This window comes from Amphiura filiformis, chromosome 3, assembly GCF_039555335.1.
Source record: "Amphiura filiformis chromosome 3, Afil_fr2py, whole genome shotgun sequence".
NCBI lineage: Eukaryota > Metazoa > Echinodermata > Ophiuroidea > Amphilepidida > Amphiuridae > Amphiura > Amphiura filiformis.
In genome coordinates this window covers 13,485,666-13,498,210 of record NC_092630.1, presented here as the reverse complement: position 1 = coordinate 13,498,210, position 12,545 = coordinate 13,485,666, and the positions used below count along the sequence as shown (strand labels likewise).

Genomic DNA, 12,545 nt, shown 5'->3' with positions numbered 1-12,545 from the left:
TGGCGAATTAAGGTTGGGACTGAGTCGCGGGAATTCGAGTCTCGCCCGGGTAGCCTAGTACATGAATACAAAATATCAATTTTCATATTACTTTTTTTTAACTTTTATTTTTTTAACTTTTTTTTTTGTTGCAATTTCGGGTACCCGCCTGAAAAATAAACGGGTACCTGGGCACAAAATTAACCGAAAATCCCAACCCTAATCACCGTTTTGCATTCAGCTCTTTTACATCAAAATTTGCAATTAAAACATGGATTTTGGAACAAAATAAAGCTTGTTCGAAGAAATAAAAGGTATGTTTGTATTGCTAAAAACATGTTTAACCTTGATGCGAAAGTTTAATTTTATAAATTCGTAATTTTAACCTTACAATGCGCCTGTCAATTGCAGTCCCCCAGGCCTTGTCTTTTGAAAATTGCTGGCGAGTGACAAATCACTCTCCTCAAAACTTGTCAGGTGAGCTGCACATGTAGGCGAGTGATTTTAATCACTTGTAGTATTACATCAAATGTAGGCGAGTGATAAAAAGGTCTCCTCAGCTTCATTTTAGGCGAGTGATCGCTCTCACTCACCTCAAAAGACAAGGCCTGAGTCCCCGCCCCCGGGCAATAGCGGGGACCGGGGACCTAGCCGGGACTTAACCTGGGATCAGGGTCTTAGCTAGAAATTGAGGGTTGCCCGTCATTTGAATAAAATTGCCTGTCCTAATTTGACCTTTAAAACATTTACCAGACATATATAGCCCATTGGGGGTTCAAAGAGTTCAAATATGTGCTGATATGGCCTTGTTCTACAAATTGGGTCTACTAAAGAGGGCAATTAGCTTTTCAAAACATACAATTTATGATATAGCATCTGTCAAAGGCATTAATTTTGCCCGTCCCAGGAGCAAACTGGCCGTCTAAAATGACAGCCAGACGGGTGGCTAGCTAAGACCCTGCCTGGGATGTAACAGCTCATTGGGTCCCCACACTGCCGGGACATAGCCGGGATCTATACAGGGATGTAATGCATCTCGATAGGGCCCGGGATCTACCCAGGACGTTATAAAAGAGTCATCTCAACTGTGCAGGGTCTCAAGCAGGGGAAACACTGATTTGTTCTATCCATTACCAGGGGAATCCAGGTTCTTTGATATTATGATTTGAATCTCGGAATTCATACAAATTTTGTGGTTTTTTTTCGGCGGTTGCTCCGGGGTAATAGGGGCAGGGACTTGCCCGGGGATGTACAAGAAAATATTGCCCTGCTCCGCAGGGACTTAGCCGGGACGGTTACATGTTTGTAACAGTTTCCAAAATTACGTCCCCGCCTTAGTCCGGGGGAGGGGGGCAGGGACTGCAACTGACAGCCACATTATAATCGGGTTAAAAAGAAAAGATCACCTATTTTTCTGAATTTTTTTTCTAATTTCTAAGTACATTCTAACCAACTTTCTGCTCATCTTTTCATGTGAAGGTATTCAAGGTACAATGTAGTGATGCCAAGTTCGAGTTGTGAAAGTAATCAGGTATGGTTCGCATGCTGTTATATAGCAAGTATGTATGAACTATTTAAAAAAATTTTTAAATAAAACTTTCTCCACCATTACCAGCGGCGCTGATTGTCATGATACATTGTATAACAATTAACATCATATCTAGGTACATGCTACAATGTAGGTGAATTCAAATTTGCCATCAAACTGCATCATTTTATATATCAAATTAAAGGCCTTGAGAAAACAAAGCCAAAACTGAAAACCTTTTTTTTTCATAGCACTTTCCGTAGCAAAGTTACATCTTGTCAAAGATTGACTTTCATCAAAAAGATTCAGCTAGCAAAATTCCCCAAAACGGCATTTCGGGTGTTTCTAGATCTTAGTCTCATTATGATAGCAGCTTTTTTTAATGGAACTGCTATCAAAATCCCTCTAAAATTCCATGTGCGACCTGCTTATCACCATAAAAGATCATATATTTGGGTCAAGTGAAGTATAGAAAACATATTTATGTAGGTTTCCTTGACCAGCCTGTTCTTTTAAATTTCTATGTAAAATATGTATTGAGTTCTAGGCAAATTTGGTTGACTAGCATTTATGTGTTAACTAAGTAAGGTTTGCCTGGCATACCTATATATGGCCACGCGTTTTGAACTCGCCACCCAAAAATGGTGGTTTTGTTACGCTTTTCCAAATCGAGACTCGTTCAAATTGTTATATCTCTGCTTAAACAAAAGGTATTGAAGTGTGTTTGGTGTCATGTTGTAGCTAAATGTGTGCCCTAACAGACCTCTAAAGGAGAATTGTTTATCAGCTAAGATAGTGAAGTTAGAGTTGTTTGAGTTCAGAATGACCGAGGTGGGGGATGAGGCGGTGGCGGATGAGGCGGTGGCGGTATGTGCAAAGTCTATGGGAAATAAAGATTTTGTGTGTGCGTGTTGAATCAACTGATCATATCTTTGCATCCATATGGGCTACAGACATGGTTAAGAGCTCTTTTGAAAGATTATTTATTCTGCCAATTGTTTTTAATCATTTTGAAGTCTTTATGATTGGTTTAGTCTATGAAATGCAAACTTTTATGTGCAAAACTACCGGTTTTCATATTAAACACTGTAGTAAGCAATGCGGATGTCTTCAAAATCTAAAAGTTGCCCTAAATTTTTAATTACTTATCCTATCATAGTCAAAGTTTTTCAATTGATCTCACCTTGCTCGAGAAACACTAGCCACGAATTTGCTCACGGATGCCCTCGCATTCGTGGCTAGTGTCCTTTCGTATCTAATTTCGGGGGGTAAACATATTACGTAAGACCACATAAATTATAATGACAATACAGCATGATAAACATACCCTGAAATAACCCCCTTTTATATAACTTCACTTACCATTCTGTTACTATACGTGTTGGTGGCATTATTCCCAGATAGTATGTCCCATTTTAAGTGTACTCACATGAATATTTCGGCACAATTTGTGATAAAAATCGCTCCCTTCTTTTCCGGTGATCGCATGTTCAATGGATACAACACGTGATAGCAGGACTCGTCAGCTCTGGCCCATGCCAACTCGACCACAAACTAATTCGGTCCCTGTATAAACCCACTTAGGTTTTTATGTGTAGATGCCATGTTAATTAGAAGACGCAATGTGCTGTGGCTGTGCAATGATTATGAGCCCCCCCTCCCTGGGGAAAATTTCCTAACGACCCGCCAAAATCGCTTGACCCCCCCTCGGCCTGAAAAGTCACTTGTCCCCCTCTCGGCCCACAAAAAAATTGCTTCCCCCCCGCCAAAAATTCCCCTCTACTTTGTACTCTTTTAAAACAGATCAATAAAAATTCCTTTTTGTTAAATTGTCAATTTATGATGTTACTCGGGTGCGGTCTTAAGTCACCACAGAATTAGTTCTGTGAAAGTCACTCACATAGGGCGTGGTGTACAGTCACTTACGGAGCACAGCCAATTACATTGTTTGTCTTTATTGCTATGTACCGTCTACCAGGGTGCGACCTAAAAAGTCACTCACATAGGGCGTGGTGTAAAGTCACTTACAGAGCACAGCCAATTAACTTGTTTGTCTTTATTGCTATGTTGTGCCGTATACCAGGGTGCAGCCTAAAGTCACTTACATAGGGCGTGGTGTATTAAAATCACTTACGGAGCACAGCCAATTAACTTGTTTGTCTTTACTGCTATGATACACCGTCTTAAGTCACCTACAGCACCCTGAATAGGGCGTGGTGTAAAGTCACTTACGGGACATAGCCAAATTTGACGGGAAATGGAGAGAGATGAGAGCCAGACATGATGGAGGCTTGAGAAAATAGGGACGATACTGACCGTGCCCCCCCCTCGTATGCTGGCTGCGCGCCTGGGTACCGTACAGGTCCAGAGCCAGCCATCGGTACAGGCGATATCGATGGCGGAAATTGGGACTCGAGTTCGGGTTCAAAAAGTCTGAGAACTGGATCGAGGCCTTCGAGGGAGGGATTTTGAAGGTCGGGTTTGAAGGGAGAGAGAGAGACAGAAATAGAGTGAGAGAGGGATTGAGAAAGAACTGAGAGAGGCGCAGTCGTGAAAGTCACCCGGATTTTAAAGTTAAATTTTATTTAAACCTCATGCTAAAAATGTATACTGTGTGTTGACCACTTTTCTTCAGATCTTCAATCATTAGAGATTACAACACTATACAAGTTTGCACAAAGTACATGATCTGATCGTTATAATGGCTTTATAAGTGTCACTTTTTAAAACAAAAAAACTTTTAATCAGTGGGTCACTGTTGTGGGCGGGGCTAAAAGTAATAGCCAGCCAATTACCTTTTCCCATTTGCTTTAGAAAATTTTTGGTAAGTGATCAAAATCAATTCCCAGTTTCCCACGCTATTGAGAATGTGGCTAGACATCTCGGCACCTTGCCATGGTATATTTCCTGGGAAAGTCCGCTTATTTACAATATTTGCGGTGAGCTTTTGCGAGTTGAGCGGCTAACATAAAGCGATGGTTTGGTACTACAGTCATGGTACAATTTACATCATGATCATGTTGACGCATTGTTTTGTCTACGGTGAGGTAAGGGACGCACCATTAGATGCTCGGGGGGGTAGGAAGTTGGGATCGGGGAAGTTTTTTTTTTAAATTTCATGCATTACACAGAAGGTGGGGAAGTTTTGGGTTTTTTAGTGTTGGTGGGGAATTTTTTTTTTTTTGCTTTTTTTATTTCATGCATTTATACACAGTTAGTTAGGTGGGGAAGTTTTGGGTTTTTTAGTGTTGGTGGGGATTTTTTTTCTTGCTCGCTTTTTTTCTCTCAAAACTTACTACCCCCGAGAATTCTAATGGTACGTCCATATTTTTGCCAATAATGTAGTTTCTGATGAGGAGCATTGTAGACACCGGTCAGTCGTGAGCAATTATTTTTATTTTGAACAAATTGGATAAAATTACTTGAGTCGCAAGGGTTTTAGGCCGTATAAAATTAATGTTTTGGTTCTCGTCCAGAGGATTTTCATGAATTGATGAGGGAGGGAGGTGTTTTTTTTTTTGTTTTGTTTTTTTCAATGTAAAATTAGCATTGTCAGTAGTTTTCGGTCTTCTCCAACAGTGCTCGAGGAAACGATGAGGCCTTTTTTTTTTTTTTCAAATGTGAGATTCTGAGGGATAAACCCCCTAGAGTACCACAAAAAGACTTGGAAGTGATGCTTGTTCTCTAATAAACTTATTTATATGTATGAAGATTTCATAAATCATTCCAAAGTCTTAAAAAAATCTGACAAATCCCAGAAATTGAGGAGGGAGGGGACGAGAACCAAAATATTAGTTTTACACGGCCTTACACGGTCGGTCGGGTTACCAGAAATTTTTATTTAGCCTTATATAATGATGAAAAATGAGCAAATTCGCGAAAAAAATTGCTACTTGAAAGCTATATGACTATGAGGTTAATTTTTCTGCACTAACTGTGACATTTTCACCCTTTTTTTTTTTGCCAGTGGAACATTGTTTTTCAGCAATCTACCAAGCCTCCCCCTTGATATCTAATGGTGCGCCCCTTACACATAAAAACGTGGTTTTATACAGGGACCGAATTTGCATGTGGTCGAGTTTGCCTTGGTCGAAATGCCCTGGACTGGTTAATCGATCGACAAAAATAACAGGTGTTATCTGAATGAGGTAATCTCGTACCTACTAAGTGACTGTCCAGTCATAAATCACCAGAATTTACGTGTGTACAATTATCTCATAGGTTGAGATTATTTTCCACGATGTGACAGCTACGATAAGCAGCACTGTAAGCAGCGCTGAATTAGGCTTCATATATCATCTTATTTTTTAGGATCGTATGTATCAAAGATGTCAAAAGGTAGGGTTGAACTTAATTAAGCTTATATGACACGCTTATGAAAGTGTGTTTGTGAAAAATGAAGCATTTTATCAATGTTTATATGCGGGCGCATCTTTGTGTACCGGTCCGCATAATAACCTCTATGGTCGGAGTCTCTAACGCAAATCAAAGATTTGCGATAGAGGCTATGCTCGAACAAATCTCACCTGACTTGTTTTTGAGCATTTAGACTAGTATTAACAATAATAGAGGAAGATGGGTGGGTAGCATGCCCCGTAGCAGGCAGGCTCAGGCATGTGAGGCATGCGCCAACTTGATTGAAATTTGCATACTTTTTTAACATAATCAATGCTATATTGTTGTATTAAAACCAACACACCAACTGACCAAGTCTAGATCTAGGAAGTTTATAGCAAAGTACACAATGGCTTTTAAAGGAAACTGTGTATTGCGTATCAATTCATTGCTGACTGTTTACTTTTAATTTCTCCCACTCTGCTCTGCAAAGGGAATTTCCCCAATCATGGTGCCAAATTCGACACCCTTAATTTATAAGCTTACTGCTTTTAAAGGCTTAATTGCCTTCATTAAAAACAACTCCTGAGATATCTATAAATTCGGACTGATCGTGAATATTATGAGACATTCCTAGAAGTTCAAGTATCATATTTATATAGGAAAATCAAAAATAAATTATGACTCACACACGCAGCGATCAGCTGAAAACTTCGTGACATTTTTTGTTTTCGGAAGAATAGCATCCTTGTTCAAGGCTATTTTTCTTTTAAAGAACAATATCAGTAATTGAAATATTATATATACTTTAATACAACAAATAATACTTTAAAAAAAGATATATAAATATTATATTTACCATAATATTTTTTAAAAATGATAATATACTATTTATAGATAGGTTTGTGAAAATGTTTGATAAAATTGAGTGATTGATGTGACGTCATTTTACTCAGGTCAAAAAGGTCACAGCATTCGTAATGACGGAAGTTGACTGAACATCGTAATTAACATTGTGCAAAATTGACCCTGTATATTGCCACAGAAGCTTCGATCGACCAGTTTAAGAGAAGTTTTTAGTAGGTGAGTTTATGAAATTGAACTTTAAAGTTAATAGATTTGCCAATTTAGCAGTTGTGTTAGCTTAAAATGACCATTGTTCTTGCCAATCTTGGCATTCTGTGTTATCATTTGCCCCATACATTTGTGTGTGTTTACACATTTTGCCATGTTTTGTTTACCAACCAGGTGCATCTCTGGAGCTTGTGGCAGGTGTTGTGTTGTTTAGATTCACACCTCTACTGCCCTGTGTGAGTAGTGGTGACAATAAAATATAAGCTTACACAGAAATATGACTCGTAACACAATAAACGCAATACAATTTCAATTTGATCACTCGCTAGACTGCCTAACTAGCCTGTATATATCTCGCTTTCGCCAAAGAACGCCTGTAATACATACCTGTTTTAATGACTTTGCAACAATGTTTCTATTGTCAGCAATAACAGCTTGCATTCACACTTTTGAGTTTATATGGTGAATTTTCGTACACATCATAAATAAGTGAAATCAGAATATCCTGAAAGGAATTTTGGTAACAAATTCAACGACACTGACCTCGCAGCAGCTAATGTTTTCATGTAAACATGGCGTCATTAGACATTTTAGCCTACGCTTCAGATCCTACTATCGGATCGTTGAAACAACAAAACCTCAATCCCGGCCTCATTCACGAATTCACTCACCTTCCTACACCACCAGTTGAAATAAAACTCAAACATCCCGTGTTATTCCTCAAAACTACATGCACCTTCATTAATAAAAAATTGAAATCCTAGTAGAAATCCGTTATCGAAAATTGTTTGATATAAAACGTCACCAAAAGTAATTTTTCTGAAGAGTAGATACCGTGTGTCAAAATGGCGGCCGCAGTCGCATCCCCCTAGCTTTGTACGTGTACCCAGGTCACGGTATGTCTACGTGACGAACAGTCAAGGTCAGAGAACAGCGCAACCTGTCTGCTGTCATGCCGTAATATAATGGCTCCGCCCAATGAACGGCGCTGTCAATCATCCTTATTGCCTTTGTCGAATAGACTTTTACGCATGTAAGAGCTCACGCTGTCCTCACTTTTAGGATCGACGAGCGTCAGGCCGACACAATCTGGTTGTGTAGGAGACTATCATCGTGATGCCCACGTTGGAGCCATTGGATTACGGAAGAAATATTCATACCAGGACTGAAGCAAATGTGGCCATTTCTATGTTTGTACCGGGCAAGTACCGGACATTTTTCAACACGGAGCGAGCGGAAAATACTGCAAATTCGTCCAAGGTAAGCAAAGGGTAGGGGATCGCATTTTTAACTTTGACTAAACTGTTTCGGAGTTAAGGCACGCTAAAAGTAGGCCATTTCGGGGGCTGTATTTGGTGTACATGTGACGTTTTGAACAGAGTAAAAAACGACCACTTATTCGCTATTGCTGAAGTATACCCGCCGAATCATGTACCAATACACAAGGTATTGGTACATGAGATCAGGTATAATCACTCGCATGTTTATCAAAGCTATCTAGGCCAGCATGCATATATTAGCCTACACTGGCTATCCAGGCTTGTGCATTTGTATGAGCTTGGAACGGTCCATGGTTTTCCATGGATTAGCATGTGTTCCTCACGGACCAACCTGGGTAAACAAACAAACAAACAAATGAATACACTCTCTCAGACTCAGTCGACAGTCGGGACTGGGTCTCTGGTAGTTCCAGTAACTGTAACTCGGTATCTTTATTTAACATTATGACATTATCGGATACCCAGTAAATGTCAGTATGTTGAAGGATAGGACCGAAGACATGCAGGCAGGTCTAGGTTTCTGGGAGCAATTTCAATTAATATTAAATTAATAAAATTTTATTTTGTTATTGTTGTTTTCGGCAAGGGGCCAGCTGTCTGCTCATTTGAATAACATTAACTGGGCGAGATTTTCTGTTAGACCACCCTTGCTTCTATTGAGCAGAAGTATCACATTTTTTACATTGCCAAAATAGACCGTGTGGGATATTTTCACGCGCTCCTTCCTTCAAAATACAGTGTAAACAAAAGAATTCTGTCCGTCTGTGCAGGCCTCCAAAAACCGCGGGAACGCGGGAACGGCGTTCCCAGAAAGGTCACAGAGGTCACAGAAAAAAAATTGCAAAAAAAAAAAAAAAAATTGTTTTTTTTTTTTTTTTTTTTTTTTTAAATTTTTTTTCCAAAGTTTTCAAGTGACCTTGGAGAACCACTGGACCTATTATGAAACTTCAGGATCATTCACAGTTAATTTAAAAAAAAAAAAAAAAAATCAGAAAAAAATTACAATAACTAATGTTTATTTCTTCATCTATCACATATTATAGATGCATTGGTTTTCCATGCATTTATAATATGTGATAGATGAAGAGGTAAACACAAGTTAATGGTTTGCATATTAAGGATAACAAACTGTAATTTTTTCGTAATTTTTTTCCATTTTTTTTTCAAATTATCTGTGAATAATCCTAACCCTTAAGAATAGGTCCAGTGGTTCTTCAAAGTTGCAAAATACTTCTAAAAAAATGTTAAAAAATAAATTAAAAATTGTTTTGAGTTTTGACAGTAATACTTTGAAATTTTAAGTTGTGTTTTTTTGTGTAAAAGGATGTAAATTTTTATAGAAAACTGTTCCAAAATAAGGCTCAGATTGCACGAGAGAGCATCTAAACCCTGAGAGCTTCCAGGGCCCTTAAGCGGGCCCTGGACCCCGGCCGTTAGGATTTCGCCAAGGCTCGTGATGTCCTTCTGCACGCCACATAGGCCTATTTCAGTTATTTCACAGAAAATTTTCAGCACTTGTCATTAAGTTCCCAGACAGCAGAAAATTTTCTGGAGGCCTGCGTCTGTGTCTATATGACAAAAATTGATATATTTGATGTCATAACCCAGAAAATGTTTGGAGAACTTTTGCAAGATAATTTTCCATGGCAATATGCAGACTTTTCTAGCTGATCATGTCGTGAATTGGTATCAAATAAGGTGGAATAGTTACAATTTACAAATATTTTTTATTTTTTGTGTTCGGACATCAATATAAGTTGAAAATAAACCTATTGCTTGAAGTAATGTATCATTTTATTAAGGGGGTACTACACCCCTGCCAAAATGTATGCCTATTTTTGCATTTTTCTTTAAAATTATAGTGCATTGGGGACAAGTAAGATATGTATATTATAGGGGCAAGGACTACAACTACTGCACTATAAATTTTATTTCAGCACAGACAACAGTTGTGGGGTTACAGTCAAAAATGAGGGAAAACCAATATTTGATCAATAAATCAATAACTACTTGCTTTGAGTTGCTGAATTTTCAGTACAGTAGTTGTAGTCCTTGCCCCTATAATATACATATCTTACTTGTCACCAATGTGCTATAATTTTTGAGAAAAATGCAAAAATAGGCATAAAATTGGCCAGGGGTGTAGTACCCCCTTAAAAGTATTACTGTCTGCTTTTCAAATAAAAAAAATGGATATATTTGATGTCATAACTCAGAAAATGTTTTGAGAACCCCCCCCCCAGGTGTGCTGGGCGAGAGTAACGCTTCGCAAGTTCAGGATTTTTTTTGGTCACCCTGTGACATCTCTGAACAATGTTGTTGGTGCCAGCTTGGGTGATAAACCCAAGGTGTTTTGGTCGTCAAACTTGGTATACCAGCCCTACGCTCTTAAGAGTAAATCATGCACAACAAAGTTTGAAAAGGCTCAAGTTCTTAACGAGCAATTTCAATCTGTATTTATTACCCCAAGGCCATCTCAATCAACACCAAACCTGACTTGCCTTTCCCATCCATATCAGAACTTATTGTTTATCCCAAAAGTGTGGCTAAACAACTCAATGATCTCAATCCATCAAAAGCAAGTGGGCCTGATGAACTGCCACCCAGACTCTTAAAACTTGTTGCTGAAGAACTAGCTCCTGCTCTCTCGTTCTTATACCAACAATCCATCAACTCTGGCCAAGTTCCAGATGAATGGAGGAAAGCGGTCGTAACTCGTAACACCAATCTTCAAGAAGGGCACCAAGTCAGACCCAGCGAATTACAGGCCTATTTCGCTTGCAAACTGCTTGTGTTATAAGGTCCTTGAACACATCGTCTCGAGTCATATGGCAAAGCACCTTAGTCACCATAAATTCTGCTAGATTCTGAGTCTCTTGAACATGGATTTAGGGAACGACTCTCAACAGTCACCCAACTCATCACTTATGACTTACGGTACTCATCGCTCATCACAGACTGACGTCGCTTTTATTGGAAAGCGTTTAACAAAGTTTCCCACCAACATTTGTTCGCCAAGCTCCACTTTTATGGCATCAGAGGGTCTACTCTGCTATGGATCAACGCTTTTCTCACAATCCGCTCCCAAGCTGTCTGTCAACGGCCAACATTTTTCCTGGGTTGATGTTACATCAGGCGTTCCGCAGGGATCCGTGCTTGGGCCAGCTTTATTTTTGATATTAACAACATCCAAGATAATATCAAGCATTCGCCTCTTCGCCGATGACAGCATTGTGTACAGAGAAATAAACTCACCAGATGATCATCACAAAATCCTGCAACAAGATATTCAGGCTCTTGCAGAATGGTCGGGTACATGGCTCATGGAATTTAACATCAAGAAATGTGCCATCCTGAGCATCACCCGCAAGAGGAAGCCAAGCAACTACCAATATACCATCTTTGGAGACGTTGACGTTCTTGGCAGAGTCAACCAACATGAATATCTAGGTGTTACCATGTATCCCATGACCTCAACTGGAACAGTCATTCTCACCAAATTAACAAAGCCAACCAAACACTAGGTCTTCTTTAGAAGAACACTTGCACCATGCCACAAAGAAGGTTAGAGCCTACGAGTCGTTGGTAGGTCCTCACTTAGAATACGCTGCTGAAGTCTGGAATGCTCATACAACATCTATAGTGGACCGACTAGAGCAAGTTCAGCAACCAGCTGCAAAGTTTGTGTATGCTGACTACCGTAGAACAACTTCGGTCACGCCTATCCTCAACAACATTAGATGGGACACCCTTTACACCCACCGGCTCACTGCGCAGGCCATCAGAATGTTCTTCAAGATTCACAACCACCTTGTCAATTTCAGTCTTCCATCATTCCAACCAGCCACCTACCTAGCAAGGCAAGATCATATGTGTTCAAATACAACATCCCAACTGCTACAATTGGTTCGTACAATTTCTCCTTCTAATCCAAAAAGTATCCGGATATGGAATCAACTACTATACCATCCTCCACCGTCACTGCTCAAACCACTGCTGCCTTCATGGACTCAGCTCTGCCTACCATCAGGATGCAGATCATGCTGCGCCCCCAGCAGGGTTCAAGCTTCTGTAATTTCTTCAAGCTCCTTGTACATAGTTAAGCCCCGGCAAAAAACGCTATCTCTGTTTTCTCGCCGCAATTCTCGCTATTGAGTAATTATCTTGCTTTTACAAACAATAAAACAAGGTGTTTAATGCCGTAAAAACTTCCGAAAATCATTGAGTTCCATGCCGTGTTGACAATTCATGTCATCAAGTAAGCTTAAAATGCACTCACCAGTGTGTAGTCTCTAAAATGCCATGTCAAGGTAATTGAATACTAAATTGTAGTAGTTTATACATGTAGT

The 12,545-nt window shown here is 39.5% G+C and overlaps 1 protein-coding gene and 1 long non-coding RNA gene across 4 annotated transcripts in view; one reads left to right on the top strand and one right to left on the bottom strand.

The window, feature by feature from the left end:
• Window positions 1-12,545, bottom strand: part of LOC140148067 (uncharacterized) — a 467,679-nt gene that overhangs the window by 104,739 nt on the left and 350,395 nt on the right. The window lies entirely within an intron of this gene.
• LOC140148060 (potential E3 ubiquitin-protein ligase ariadne-2-like) overlaps window positions 6,812-12,545 on the top strand; it is a 100,628-nt gene continuing 94,894 nt past the window's right edge. Inside the window, exon 1 of one of the 3 annotated variants that reach the window (XM_072169908.1) lies at window positions 6,812-6,925. The gene's annotated coding sequence lies outside the window, so the exon portion shown is untranslated. Of the gene's footprint in view, window positions 6,926-7,133; window positions 7,153-12,545 lie in introns of those variants that run through there. The other 2 variants (XM_072169909.1, XM_072169910.1) reach the window with 2 other exon arrangements.